Source organism: Falco naumanni, chromosome 9, assembly GCF_017639655.2.
Source record: "Falco naumanni isolate bFalNau1 chromosome 9, bFalNau1.pat, whole genome shotgun sequence".
NCBI classification, from domain to species: Eukaryota; Metazoa; Chordata; class Aves; order Falconiformes; family Falconidae; genus Falco; species Falco naumanni.
The window spans coordinates 13,373,499-13,387,666 of NC_054062.1; positions in this window are offsets into that span (position 1 = coordinate 13,373,499).

Consider the following 14,168-nt stretch of genomic DNA (forward strand, 5'->3'; position numbering starts at 1 on the left):
TTGACAGCTCTTTAAAACCTCTTCTCATGTCTTTTTTCCTTTCCTTTCCTTTCCTTTCCTTTCCTTTCCTTTCCTTTCCTTTCCTTTCCTTTCCTTTCCTTTCCTTTCCTTTCCTTTCCTTTCCTTTCCTTTCCTTTCCTTTCCTTTCCTTTCCTTTCCTTTCCTTTCCTTTCCTTTCCTTTCCTTTCCTTTCTTTTCTTCTCCTTTTTCCCCTCACTCCCTTCTTTCGGTCCACAAATGCTAGAAGGGTTTTTTTCACCCCTCATTTTCTGTTGCCCTCTTCTCATATTTTCCATCTTTCCCATTAAAATATTATCTCTATTCTGTCTATTTATCCATCCATCCATCCACCCTCCTTTCATCGTCAAATTAAACGTCCCCTTCTTTATTCAGCCCTTTTTTTTTCTAATATTAGTAAAAATCAATGTATGTCTGTCTGTCCATCCATCCTGATTTCCACCTTCTCACTTAGTTCCATCCATCTTTTATTTTCCCCTTCTTTACACATTAGTACAGGGCGCGCCCTGCGCCTCCAGCCTCTCGGGTTTTTTACGTGATCTTCCACTTTCCCCTGCCCCTTTCTTCAGTCCTGGCAACGGCGAGGGGTGCCCCCCGCCCCCGTGCCCCCCGCCCTCATTCCTCCCCGGCCCCACGCAGCAGCCCCCCCACGCTCCCCGGCCCCGAGGCAGCTCCCCGGCCCCGCCAGCCCGGCGGGCTCCAAGTGCAGGGCACCCGCAGGCCGCCGGGCCCCTCCTGGGGCCACAAACTTGTGCTGAACTATCCGGGGAAGGAGGGAGCGCTCACACCGCCTGTCCTGAGCCCCCGGGGAGCGCTCCCGCACCGGGGCTGCGGCACACCGGACCCAGGGAGCCCTCGCCCGATGTTGCCAGCTGCCAGGGGACGGGGGAGTGAGCGTGGGAATGAGCTGGGCGGCGCTCCTGGGCCCCAGCCTCGCCACCGGGGCTAAGCGCCGCCGTCACCGCCGGGGCCGGGGCATAAGCCCCCTGAGCGGGCCGAGGCCGCAGCCCTGTGCCCGGGGGGCCCGGAGCGGAGCCCGGCACCGCCGATCTGCACTGCCCCCTCTGGCGGGACAACGGGCAACGGGGCCGGAGCCGCCCGGCGGCTGGGGCCCGAGAGCCGCGGGGCCAACGGGGGTGCGCCCCCGGGCCCCCCCGGGCCGGCGCCGGAGCTGCCGTTCCGAAAGCCGGTTTCCCGCAGCCGGCCGGGCTCGGTGCCCCGGGGCGGCAGCGGGATGTCCGCCCGCCCAGCCCGCTCCTCCCCGCGCCGCGTCCCGGCCCCGGCCCCGGTCCCGGCCGCAACTTCACGCCAAGGCCGCGACACCGGCATCGCCTGCCGCAGCTCCGCCGGCCCCCACTCGTCCGTTCCCCCCAAGCCCCCGCCAGCTCCGCGATACCCCGCCGGAGAGACCCGGAGGCAGCAGGAGCCCTGCGGGGGCGGGTCCCCCCTCCCCGCCCCACAGCAGCCCTAACCCACCGCCTCCCCAGGCGCTCGCCCCCGCCCCACACCTCTCGCGACCCTCTTCCCACTCCACTGCTCTGCCACCAGCCCCGTCCCCAGGAGGGCAGCCTCCCCCTGTGCCAGGAGCATCCCTCCGACCTGGGTAGTTCAAAGGTGCTCCCGCTGGTCCCACGCCCTCCACCCCCCACCCCGGGCAGCCCCTGGCCGAGGGGGAATCCCACTCCCCCCACTGCTCCTCTCCCCTTCCCTGCGCCCTCCCCGGCACCGCCACCCCCGCCCAAAGGCACCGGGGGGGCGGGCCCGGCGCCGGGGCACCGCGCGGGGCCCGGCGGCAGCGACACGGGCGTCCCCGCGCCCCTGAAGTCGCCCCGAAACTCCCGGAAGGGGCCGGCTGGCCCCGGGCTCGGCTGCCGAGGGGCCGCGACGCTCGGGGGCCGCCTCACCTCTGCCCTTGTCCCCCCCGCGCAGGCTCCTCAGCCCGTCCCCCCCTTCGAACCCTCTCTATCCTTCCGAGCGCACCCGACTTCAAAGGGAGACGAGGCACCGGACAAAGGGAAAGGCACCCACTTCCTTACGCCGCTCTCCAGCCGAACGGCCAAGCAGTGTGCCCCCTGCTCCCCGTGTCGCTGGTGGCTGCCCTGTTACCTGTTGCAGCCACTTTCTGCCTCGGTCTATGGGAATATCCTGCCTCCCTCCTGCATCCCACATCCCCATCAGGAGTTTATTCCTTAAAACACTCCGTCCCGGTTTCCCTCCAAAAACTCGCAGGCGGCCGGACCCCCAGCCCGTGGCGGAGGAGTCGGGGAGTTCCCGGGGGGGTCCCTTGGTGGCCGGGGGCCGCGCTCCCGCGGCCGGGAAGAGGCGGCCGGTGCTCGGCGGGAGCAGGGCGAGCCGCGCTCCCTCTGCCTCCGCATGTCCCTGGGAACTTTCTGTTCCGGAGTTAACTATTAACTGCAGGAAAACAGGCAATTTTCTTCGGAATGTGAACTATTTCCTTTATCCACCAGATAGATGGGGTGATTGATTAATATGGAAATTTATATTAAAATATGGGTCACAGGCATGAACACTTTCCCTGTAGTCACAGCCGCACAGAGGAACAGGCGTCCAGGGCAAAGCGGCGCACGGAGCTACTGCCGGGGTTCTCCTGGCCCGCCAAGACGCGTTAATGGGGAAATGCACGCGGAGGCAATTAGGACAGCTCACGTTAACACATTCCGAACAGCGCTGAGGGAAAGGGCGCCCGGAGGGGGCCCAGGAGCATCCACATGGGGGGAGAGGGGCCGGCGGCCCCGCCGCGGAGGTGGGGGGTGCTGGGACAATGCTCGGTGGCCACCTCGGGAGCAAAGGCGGGGGTCCCACATGCTGTCAGGGCCGGGGGGGGGAGGGGGGTGAAGAGCAGAGAGAGCCAGGCACGCGGAGACGGCGTGCAGCCAGCCAGGTACCCCCCGCCCGTCCGCAGGGAAGCAGCTCGCTGCGAGGGGAGAAGGCAGGAATTGCAGCGGCAGGTCCGTGATTGCGGGCTCGAGTTGGGCAGCACCTCGGCAGGGCTCCTGGGCAGGGACAGACGTATGCCCGCGGTGTACCGCGGGTCCCCCCTTCTCAGCCGCTCGCCCCTTACACCCGCGCCAGCACCGGCACTTGCGGCCCAGGGCCGCCCCCCCGACGGGAGCTGTCGGAGCCCGCAGCGCGGTCAGCGGCCCTGTTACCGCCTCCCCGGCCCCACCGCGCCCTGCCGTTCTCCCTCGGCCGGCCCCGTCCTAATTAACAGGCGCCTCTTTTAATTAAGAGGAGGACCGGCTCGGTGGCGACTCTGCCCGTCCGCCCCCCCGCCGGGCGGGACCCCCGGGGGCCCCCGGCCGCCCCCGGCCCCGCAGGAGCGCTTGGCGAGGCACCTGCTCCGCCCGGCCCGCTCGGCTCAGCCCCCCCGGCGGCGTTTTTCGTGCTCCTTCCCCCCTCCCTCTCCCTGCCGATTCAGATGTTATCCCACTCACCCCCCTCCCTTCTCCTCTCTTTATTCTGGGGAGGGGGGAATTTTCCAGTCTCCTTTGCCGCTTTTCCCTCTTCTCCGGGTCTGCCCCTCTCCCCCTCGTCCCCTTCCCCCCCGTTTCCCTGCTCCTCGCCCCCCCGCCGACGTTTGCTTGTCCCGGTGCCCGGACGATCATCGCGGTGTATGAAGTTCTAACTGGTTTGTGTCAGGCAGCTCTCTCTAAGCAGCCTGGCGTGACGGATTAAACATCAACTAGTTAAATAAAAATTAATATCAACTGCCTCCTAACTTCTAATGTCATGTTGTTTATAACTAATGAACTGATTAGGGGATAAACACATCAGGAAGACATTTCTGCTTCCCTGCTCTTTCGAGAGAGATTTGCAGAATTCAAAGTAAATCTCCCAGAGTCCCTCCTGGGTTTTTCCCACACCAGCCTGGGAGGGAGGAGGGGGATCCCGCGGGGTTCGCTGGGGCCAGGTCGGAGGGAGCCGGCGCCTGGGTGAGGGTCACCCGCGCTTATGTCAGCATCTCCCCGCGGCAGCGCGTTTCGGAGCGGCGGGCAGGGCTGGGGCTGCGGCGGGGCGAGGAGCCTCCAGACCCGCGGCTGCTGCCGACCGGGCTGCAGACGGCGCCTTGGAAAAATGCTCATTGCTGCCATTATTGACTTTTGGCGTCCCGTTTTAATATTTAAAATTAAATTTCTCTTCCGCCCCCCCCCCCCCCCCCGCTTGAAGCGACAATCGATGCTTTTTAAGTGTTACGAAGGAAAGCGCTGCCTCCACCTTCTTTATTTTTACAACGATCCACTTGTCTGGGGCACGCTTTTCGCCAGTCCGCGTTGTTAACATTTTCCTAAACACTTTAGAAAAAGAAACACATGCACACACAAAACCCCCAACAGCCTCATCTTGGAGACGTCCCAAGCTTTTAAATACTGTTTGCCCAGCACCGCCGGCTCTGACAAGACAATAATAACAGGGGAAGCTTTTTAAAACCAATTTAGCAAATGCAGAAATGTAATTTTAATGAAGAATCGATAGCAGAATGGTTCATTTTTCCTGGGACTCCTTGTTGGAGCTGAGAGAGACTTTCAATCAATGGGGAGATGGAAGAGGGGGGCTAGAAAAGAGAAAGAAAAATACTCGCTCGGTGATGTCTTTAGCACTGGGAATTTTTCTTCTTTTCTTTGGAGCTTTGTTTTATTAATTATTTATTTTCAGTCGCGAAGCCTCTACCAAAATGAGGCCGTAAGAGCAAGGAAGAGGCGAGTGGACAGATAGATGGACGGACGGACGGAGGGATGGGCAGGCAGACAATCCCGCAAGAGCACAAAGCCGGGTGCTCCCGGGGCAGACTCCACGGGACTGCCTGCCGCCGCCTGCCAAGTCTGGCGGAGCCCCCGGCCGGCTCCCCCGCCGCCCCACCGGGAGGCTGCCCGGGCTCCGCGCGGAGCGCTGCCAGCCCCCGGGTGGGCTGCGCCGCCGCACGGGCCCCCCGGCCCGGCTCCCCCCGGCCCGGCCCGCTCACCCCGCCGCCAGAGCCCACCGCCTCCCTCTTCAACTCAGAGGAAGTTCCTCCTCTGTCCCGCGTCCCCCTCTCCCTGCCAGCCCCTCTCCGAGCACATTTTTATGGTAATAAGACAACAAATTAATCTGCTGTTGCAACAAGACTTCCCTACAGGTAGCCAGTTTGCGGGAGGGGGGCAAGGGGAAGCAGATTCAAAGTCCAGGCGCTGCCCCCCCGCAGCCCCCCCCCAAGCCCCTTCCCTCCCCGGCTACACAGCCCTGCTACACTGGAGCAGGTGAGACTCTCTCCACTTTTATAAGCAGCAGCGCTGCACTTGCTTTGATTGTTATTTATTTTCTCCTCCTTTTAGCCTGTCCCGGCTCAGCAGAGCGGCGTTTCTTTCTCTGTGGCTGGCCCTTTTTTTTTTTTTTTTTTTTTTTTTTTTTTGGTGGTGGTGGTGCTCTGGTGTGTGTGTGTGCGTTGTTATCTAAACCGTTTAGTTTTGGGTGGTTGCGCCTAGATCTCGAAAGTCAGCGGGGGAAAGCAAGACACCCAAGCGGGGAGGAGAGAAGCGAAGAAAAGGCCGCAGCGGATCTACTGGTTTGCAGCCGTCCCGGGGAGACGGGCCATTAGGCAGAGGAGCCATGGCTCACAGCTCAGGGAGAGCAGGTAAGGGGGGGGGGGGGGCGCTGAATATTCAGCAGGGAGGGATGAGATCGTCACCCCCAACTCCCTCCTTTGGCAGGAGGCAGCTTGCCTCTGCTCTCCTTCACACACAGCCTCCTCGCCTTGCCAGATTCCCCTCTAAGACTCGTCACCTCACCTGCTAAATGCCCCGCTGGCCTAACGGGGGCCCGCTCCAGGCCCCCTCGACGGGCTCGGTTCCCCCGTTCGGACCGGGAGGGCTGTGCCAGGACCCGCAGCGAAGCCGCCCTTCAGGCGCCAGGGCGAGCCGGGCCGACCCCCGGCCCCAGCCCTAGCCCCACCGCCCACCCCGCCGCCAGCCCCCAGCCCGCTTTACACGCCGGTTTTGGCGATTTGCCCCTGCCCCGCAGCTTCCTCCCGTCCGTAGAAAGTTCAGGGCATCGCCTAAACTCTCCTCCCCGACTCCCCACGCCGACCTCGGCCCGCTATGGGGCCCTTGGCGCCCGTCCCCGCCGCGGGGCTCACCGGCCGCCCAGCGCTGGCCGCTCTCCGCGGGGCCGGCCCGGGGGCCGCGGCAGCATCGCCCCAACGCGGGGCTGGCTCTGCTCCCCCTGAAACCTGCCCCGCCGCCCGGGAGGCTCTCCGGCTTGCCCCCCCCCCCCCCCCCCCGGCCGCTCCCCGTCGTCAATTTTATGATTTGCAAACAAAGCTTCAAACAAACCCCGCCGGAGAGGAGGCTTTCCCCTGCGCTGCCGCTTGCGGTAAAGGCACCATTACGCGAGTTTGGTTCCCTCAAATCACGTATATAAATGGAGCTGCTTGTAATTTAGAGATCGGGGAGGGGAGAACACAGAGGTTTAAAACGCAAACCTCGCCGAGCGCCAGTACGGGGCCGCTGCCGGCCGGGGGGAGCCCTGGCGCGCGGGGGGGCCGGGGCGCGCGGCTCCGCTGCCTGTGGCCCTTGCTGCTGGGGTCGCAGGGTGAGGTGCCCCCGTCTGGAGAGCGGTTCGAACAGAGGGACACGGACGGGAGGCAAATAAAACCACCCGCCCTTCAGGAAAACACATCTCTTTTCTGTCGATAGATTCCCTATATATAAGCAAGCGCGCACCGCCTCAGAAATGTTAATATCAAATACGCTGGTGTGTATGTATATACGCGCATATACGTACATACACGTGCGAGCGTATATTTTCATAATCGAACCAATAGAGTCTATTATATATGCTGTATATTATATATAAACACCACGAAGATTCACCAAACGTAAAGGAAAAATACAAAGGCAACGAAAAAGGCCTCCCGAAAGAAAAGGCCACAGCGGTTTTTTTTCTCTGTTCTGCACCGAAAACCTTCAAAGTCGAAACTAAAAAAAACCTTCAGAAAGTTTGCAACTCCCTCTGCTCCTTTTCCCTTCTGTGTTTTTAAAGGATCTGCCGAAGTCCCTTTGCATCTGAGGTTTAAATAGGGAGATCAATAGAAAACAGTTGTAATGATCTAATTAATTATGGCAAAATTAAAAGCGAGTAGAAAATCAATCTCTGATGGTGTTGAAGATGGAATTAAATTGATAGTCCATCTGTTCACCTCCTAGACCGTATAAATATGCAACCCAAGGACGGAGCTAATGGGATCAAGCTGCCTGGGAGACTCTCTCTCAATCTCTCTCTTCTTTTCACTCCTTCCCTTGCCGAGGTTGAGCTCCCGGGCTGTCCCCGCTCCCATCGCGGCCCTGGGGCTGCCCCGCGCCACCCGCTCCGGGGGGCAGGCGAAAGGAGCTTGTGCCGAGCAACTCACACCGACACCAGCAGCCCGCAAACCCGAGGGCAAAAAGCTGTATGGTTGGGAGGGGTGTGTGTAAAAAAAGGGAAGCTGAGGAGACAGCCTTCAGTGACAGCGTGATCCCCATCGTGCTGTTTTTAAATCAAACGGACAGGCTTGATGATGATGATGATGATGATGATGGCTACGGAGTAGGCTGGGGATGCTCGCTCTCCCTCCCTCTAAGCGTCTTTTTTACATCGGTGGGGGTTCCAGAAAAGTCAGCCGTTTCTTTATCCGGATTTCTACAAAATACCGTGTGTGCGCTGGCAGGGAGAGGCGACACATTGAATTGGTTTTGTTTGTCGGGATTTTCCGACTGTGTGAAGCTCTGAGGGCAGAGACCCAACGGGAGGACCTCGGTGCCGCCGTGTCCCGACGCCGGCCCCCCCCGCACACCTGCCCGGTCTCCGCCGGGCCAGCCCCCCCCCCGGGCTGCCCCCAGCCCCCCCCCCCCCCCCCCCCCCCGCCCACCGCGGCGGGCTGCGGGGCTGCCAGCGCCACCTCAGAGGGAAGGAGCGTCGGTGTCGGTGCTGAATTAAAGAGGGACAACGCAATTCCTGTATTTACCCGTTGAAAAAAAAAAAATAACACCAATACCGAAAGAGCCTTTTCTCCCCATTTCCCGCTGATTCGCAGGTGCGGGGCCCCCGCACGCTAAGCGCAGCGAGAGAGGACGAGCTGTGGGGCTGGGGGAGCTCCCCACCGCCCCGGCCCCCTGCGGACTGTGAAAAATGAAAGCCAGGGTCTGCGAGTCCGCCGCTGTGTATCGCCCGGGTTAGAGCTGCGTGGGGTGGGACGCAGTGCGGGGGGGGGGGGGGGGGGGGGAGGGGGGGTTTGGAAGTGTCGCTTAAATAAGTGAAGCCTAAATATAAATCAGCTAAGGCGGGGGGGCCCAGGCCCGGCTCTAACCGCGTGTGCACACCCCCACCACCGCCCCTGTGGGGGCCAAAAACCCGGCCCGTCTGCCCCCGGGCTGTGTCATGCAGCCCTGTCAGAGCTCAAGCCCCGCCGCGGAGAGCCCCCCGGCTCCGGCTGCCGCCACCGGGCCCGGGCCGCGCTGCCAGGGCTGGAGCCGGGGCCGGGGCTCGGCGCAGGGCCGGGGCAGGGGGCGGGGGACGGCCCTGCCTGCGGGGACGGCCCTGCCAAAGTTTGCCTTCCCCTCACACTTCCCCATCCGGCCAGAAAGAGTGCCCGGGGGGGAGCAGCCCGCAGCAGCAATCGGATTTATTAATTGATGTATTGAAAAGAAGGATTGATTGACATCTCCTAATGGAAATTACAGCCCCGCTTTCCTGCTGCACGCTGCCCTCCCGGCTATCCCTTCATAAAGAAACCCTTGAGGCGAAAGGTAAATTTTCATTTAAAGTGCCCAATTTCAGTCCTCAATTTCACAGATTAGATACATTTTAAACACAGACACACATATTGCAAATCAGAAGCTAATTTAATTATAAATCAAAACTGGGCATAAATCTGCACTCACCACAAAGGATCCATTTAGCAGAATGCAACCACCTCCCCTAACCCTGGAAATCTGCCTTGCAGAAATAACATTGTATATACATTGCCAAAGTTATGGCTTGTGCACAGTTCAAAGAGATCCACGGGAGATATTTTTTCCCCACGCTGGGGGAGGGGTATAGCCCCGTGTGTCAGAAATTAGCCGATCACATGGTGACAATTTCTCTTTCTCCTAGAGAAAGGAATTCTCCGATAAATAAAAGTTTGCATAGATGTAGAAGGTTGTAATTCTGAACTTACAGGCTGGGAGGGAGTCGGAAGCGGCAGATTTTTGAAGTCCAGCAGGTCAGGATCAACACACACGCTCACACACACTCACACACGCACACACACGCACCCACGCACCCACAGAGCCGGGGTTCGTATTGATTTGGTGACGTTTGGTTTGCAGCCTTCAGAGGGCTGAGGAAGGAGGGAAGGGATCAGGGTGCAAGAGAGGAGAAGGCGAGACAGGCAGCCAGGAAAAGCGCTCGGCGGCTCGGACGGGCGCCGTCCCTCCGCCCCACCGTCCCTCCGTCCCTCCGTCCCTCCGCCCCGCCGCCCCGGAGCCGCTCGCCCGCTCCCCGCTGCGCGCCGCCCGCCCTCGCCCGCACAGTTGCTCCCTGACTCCATCCTTCTCCCGAGCCTGCCCGGCTGAGGCATCCCGGGGAGCCGGCGGGGAGATCCGGTGTCGGCTCACAATCCAGTCCTTCCCCGCCCCCTCCACCTTCCAGCTCCTCTTTTTAAGTTAAGATTCTCCCCTTCCCTCCTTCCTTCGATTTCTCCTTCTCTTCATTCACCACGCCGGAGACTGCCCTTCCCTCAGCCCCGCCGTTTCCCCGCACTCTCCGTTCCCCTGCCTCTCGCTCTGCGTCTTCCTCAGATGCACTAAACTCCGAGGCCATTAACAGCTGATGTTAAAGAGGAATGACTCTTCCTGCCACTCTTTTTAATTAGGCGCCGAACTTGGGCTGTCGCGGCTCCCAGCCAGGGGAAGGGAAGGGAAGGGACTGACCGAGACCTCCTGCGCGAAGGGAACGGGCGGGGAGAGAGAGCTGAAACCGCCCGGGCTGCCGGCTTTCCCAGAAAGAGGGGAGGGGAGAGAAAGTTTCCCCACCGACTTACGAGCAGTTTCTCCTGAAGCCCCGCAGACCCCCGCTCCCCTCCCACCGGTGCCGGCACTGCTCCGCGAGCAGGACCCCCGCGCCCGGCCGGGCGAGCCCCAGCGCTCACCTGCGGCGCTCGCACCGGGCGGAGGGGCCGCGCCAGGTCCTTTGTTGGTGCGTGCCCAGCCTTTGTTCGGCGGCGGAGAGCAGCCTGCCTTCCCGGCCCCGCTCCGGCGCGGCCCCGCGGCCCGGGAGCCGGCCCTGGTGGGGGGAAGCGGGGGCCGCGCCAGAGCTCGCAACGGGGCTTGGGGAGCGCTGCCAGGAACGCGGCCGGGGCAACTTTCTCTGGGGAGGTGGGTTCGTGTGTGTATAGAAATTGTCCGGGCTTAGCTTGGCGGGGAAGGGAAAGAAGACGGGCAGGGGAGAGGGAAAGGAAGAAAGATGGGAAGAGAGAAGGGGGAGAGAGAGAGAAAGAGAGAAAGAAAGAAAGGGAGAAAGAAACTGAGAGAAAGGAGAGAAAGAAAGAAAGAAAAGAGAGAGAAAGGAGAGAGAAGGCAAGAAAGAGGGAAAGGGGGGGGACGGGACGACGGACACAGAGGGAAAGAAGCGGAGCAGGAGAGAAAGAGGGAAAGGAGAAATAAAGTCTGGAGGCATATCTATCACTTTCTAATGCATGTGTGGAGAAGCCTGCGCCCAACTTCCCTCGGCCCCGCACAGGACGCGGAGCGCAGCGGCCGCCCCGCTCCCCGCGGGTCCCTTTGTGCCATCGATTTGGCGATGGGAATCCCAGGCAGTCATTACCACACTTTGGCCCCTCTGACTTCTGGAATTACCCTTTCCGGGGACTTTAATGGGCAAGCCATAGGGTTTTTCGCTGATCCGCAGCAGTTTTCGCTCCCTCCCCGTTTTTATGGGTGTATTATAGTTAGGGGTTATATAAATGTTTTTGCGTGTGATAACTGTAAATCCTAACATTTGCAAATGGCCCGGAGGCAAACTAACCTTGGACGGGCAGAGAGAGGGAGGGAGGGAGGGTCTCCCACTACTGCTGATTAAAAGGAGACTTTAATAAGCGTCTAATTCACTCATCGGGAGTTTTATGGAGAAATTAGAGGAGGACAAAAAAAAGACATCTCCAGCGCGGAGGGAGGAGGCGGCAGGCAGAGGGGGGCTCCCACGCCTCCTCCCCGGTGGTAGCCCAGGGCAAAGGGAAGAGGCAGCTGGGCCTCGCCAGCGCCGCAGCCTCCCATCACCAGAGGGCCGGGAGGGTTCAGATCTGGGCCAGCTCCTTTGGGCCAGGCGCAGCACGGCCCCCCCACGCTCGCCCCCAGCCCCGCTGTGGGCAGGCAGAGGGGTAGCAGGGCCGGGGCACAGACAAAGGCAGCGCTCCGCGGCGGCGGCTTCGTGGCGAGCGGGCGGCCGAGCCGGGGCCGGGCCCCCGTGGCGGCGAGAGCTGCCCCAGCCCGGGGCCGGAGCGAGGCCCAGGCCCGGCGCCGGGAGTCGGGAGCCGGGAGCCAGGAGTCCTCTCCCTGCCTACCCGCCTGGGGAGGGCGAGGCTGGGACGGCGGGCTGCGCCCAGGCCGGCCCCGGCCCCATGTGTCTGTGCCCGGGAGGCTTGGCGACTCGCCCCAGCTCCGGCCGGCCCCGTGCGCTGAGAGCTGGCTTTGTTGCAGAAGTGTCTCTTCACATTGTTGGCTTTTCCCCCCAACTCCTTCTTTCTCCCCACCCCCCACCCCCCCACCCCCACCCCCAATGAGGCTGCAAAAGGTCTCCGGCTTGTCTCGTTTTTGTGGCAAACGCTCTCTTGTAAAGAGGAGAGGTTAAAGTGTTGGTGACTGAATAAAGAGCAGCACACGTGGGCTATTACCATTCAGGGCAAACAAATGCAGAGCAGGGAAAAGCCAGCAGCAGGCAGGGCAGGGGGAGCGCGGCCCCCCGCGCACACACGCACCCGCCCGCCGGCAGGGCCCGTCCGCCGGCCTCCGCGCGGCCCCGGCGCCCCCCCAGACATGCAACCCACCCATGGCTCACAAAGGAGTGAGAGAAAGGGAGAGGGGGAGACATGAGGGGGTCTTAGATGGGAAAAAAAGAAAGTAGCTTTAGGGGGAATGTGCTGTGGAGTGTGAAATTGCAGCCCGTGGTGCTCCATATTGTACCAGAAGCTCTCCAAAAACTCATCCTCCAACGTGACCAGAGGTGCTGAGAGGGGGAGAGAGAGGGAGAGGGGGAGAGGGGCTCAGAGACACAGGGGGAGGGGAACGATGGGCATCTTTTATTCTTTTTGCTCTCTCTTTTTTATTAATTGTTCGTTTAAAATCTAACTTCGTGCTTATTTGTTAAACTCAGCCACAGAGAGCAATCTTGGGTCTCCTGGGCAGAGCGGCTGGGGGGGCAGCCGGCAGGGTCCTGCTCCACTCCCCTCGCCCTGCCCGGCCCGGGGAAAACCTCTCAGGCAGCTTTGATCTTGCTCCTACATCTCCACACCGCTGCCTGGCACCTCGTCCCTGCCCCATGGCCCTCTCTCCCGGGAAGATCAGACCCCAGCACCCCTCATAGCGAAGGAGTGATCCCTGGTCCAGACAGCCCCTTCCCCTGGGTGCTGGCTGGGGAGTGGCAGCAGGATGTCTGCTCAGGCCAGAAATCACTCTGTCCTTAGACAAAGCACCCCAAAAGTTGCCTGGGAAGGTTTTATCAAAGCACTCCCTTCCTTGAAGACCCTTCTCACACTCACACACATGCCAACTCCTTCCTTTAAATGTCCACAGCCCTGCCCCCCCCCCCTCCTTTTTTTTAAATCTTTTCGCAGCCAGGGATTTTGCCCCCAACTTTCTCGCATGAGGTTAACTTAGTTGTTGCAGGTCAGGAAAATACATACAGAAGGTCAGTGCACATTTCTCCTGCAAATTTGTAAATATGGTAATGTGGTGTTGGGCAGCATCAAGGGCCTGGCTAAACCACCTCCGAAGCACCAGCACTATGGCTGTAGATGCTTACCTGGTGCTCACACGGGGAGGAAGACAGGCGGTGCGTGGGGCCAAGGGGCTCATGGCACCTCGATGCAAGGTCAACACAAAACTTCTGCATCCTCAGCATGCCATCCCACTAGCTAAGGTCGCGTTTAGCTGGTTTCCAGCATAACCAGTGACAGAAAACCTGTAGAAAACTGGGAGCCAAGCTGGGCACAAGCCCTGGCCCCAGAGAGGATGACGATGGCAGACAAGAGGGCTTTGCTGCAGGCCTGGCTTCTCCCAGGGGCTCCCGTCACCTCCCGCATTGTTCCCGGCCTGAACGCCCTTCCCAGGGCCAGCAGCCGGCGGTGAGGAAAATGCCAGGAACAACACTTGTTCCACCCGCATCCCAGGGACTCGGCCAGCACGGCAGGTTGGCCAAGCCAAGGAGCACGGGGCAACCGCAAAGGCCTTGGAGGGAGCTGACAGGGCCCTCCGGGTATGTGTATTGGGGCCGGGGGTGGGAACAGGATCAGTGGAGAAGATTTCGGCTGGATCAGCTGGAGAAAGCCGGCTAACGAAGCAGATCGAAAGATAGCTATCGCAGCAACTCCCCCAAAAAGTTTATTTTTCTTGAAAGTTCCGCAGAAAGGCAGCCGTCTCTTTTGAAGTGTAAATGTTTCTAGCTGGGAGGGAGGGGGGTGTCTGGGTTTGCGAAGAAGGGGAGATCCTTAGATCCTCTTTGAGAAAGAGTAAAAGAAATAAAAGGGGGGAGAAAAAGAGAAGAGAAAACAAAAAAAAAAAAAAAAGAGAAAGGAAAAGAGATGAAAAGAGAAGAGAAAAAACGAAGATATGAAAAGAGAACAGAAAAGAAAAGAAACAAAACGAAAAGAAACGAAACGAAAAGAAAAGAAAAAAGAAAAGAAAAGAAAAGAAAAGAAAAGAAAAGAAAAGAAAAGAAAAGAAAAGAAAAGAAAAGAAAAAAAAGAAAAAAAAAAAAAAGAAAAGAAAAGAAAAGAAAAAAGAAAAGAAAAAAGAAAAGAAAAAAGAAAAAGAGGAGAGATGGAAAGGTTCAGTTGAAGCGGGATGAGGAAAAAATGCACCCAGGGCGGGTGAAGTGGGAATAGGCTGGGGAGATGCACGTGGAGCCGCGGGAGCAGGAAGAAG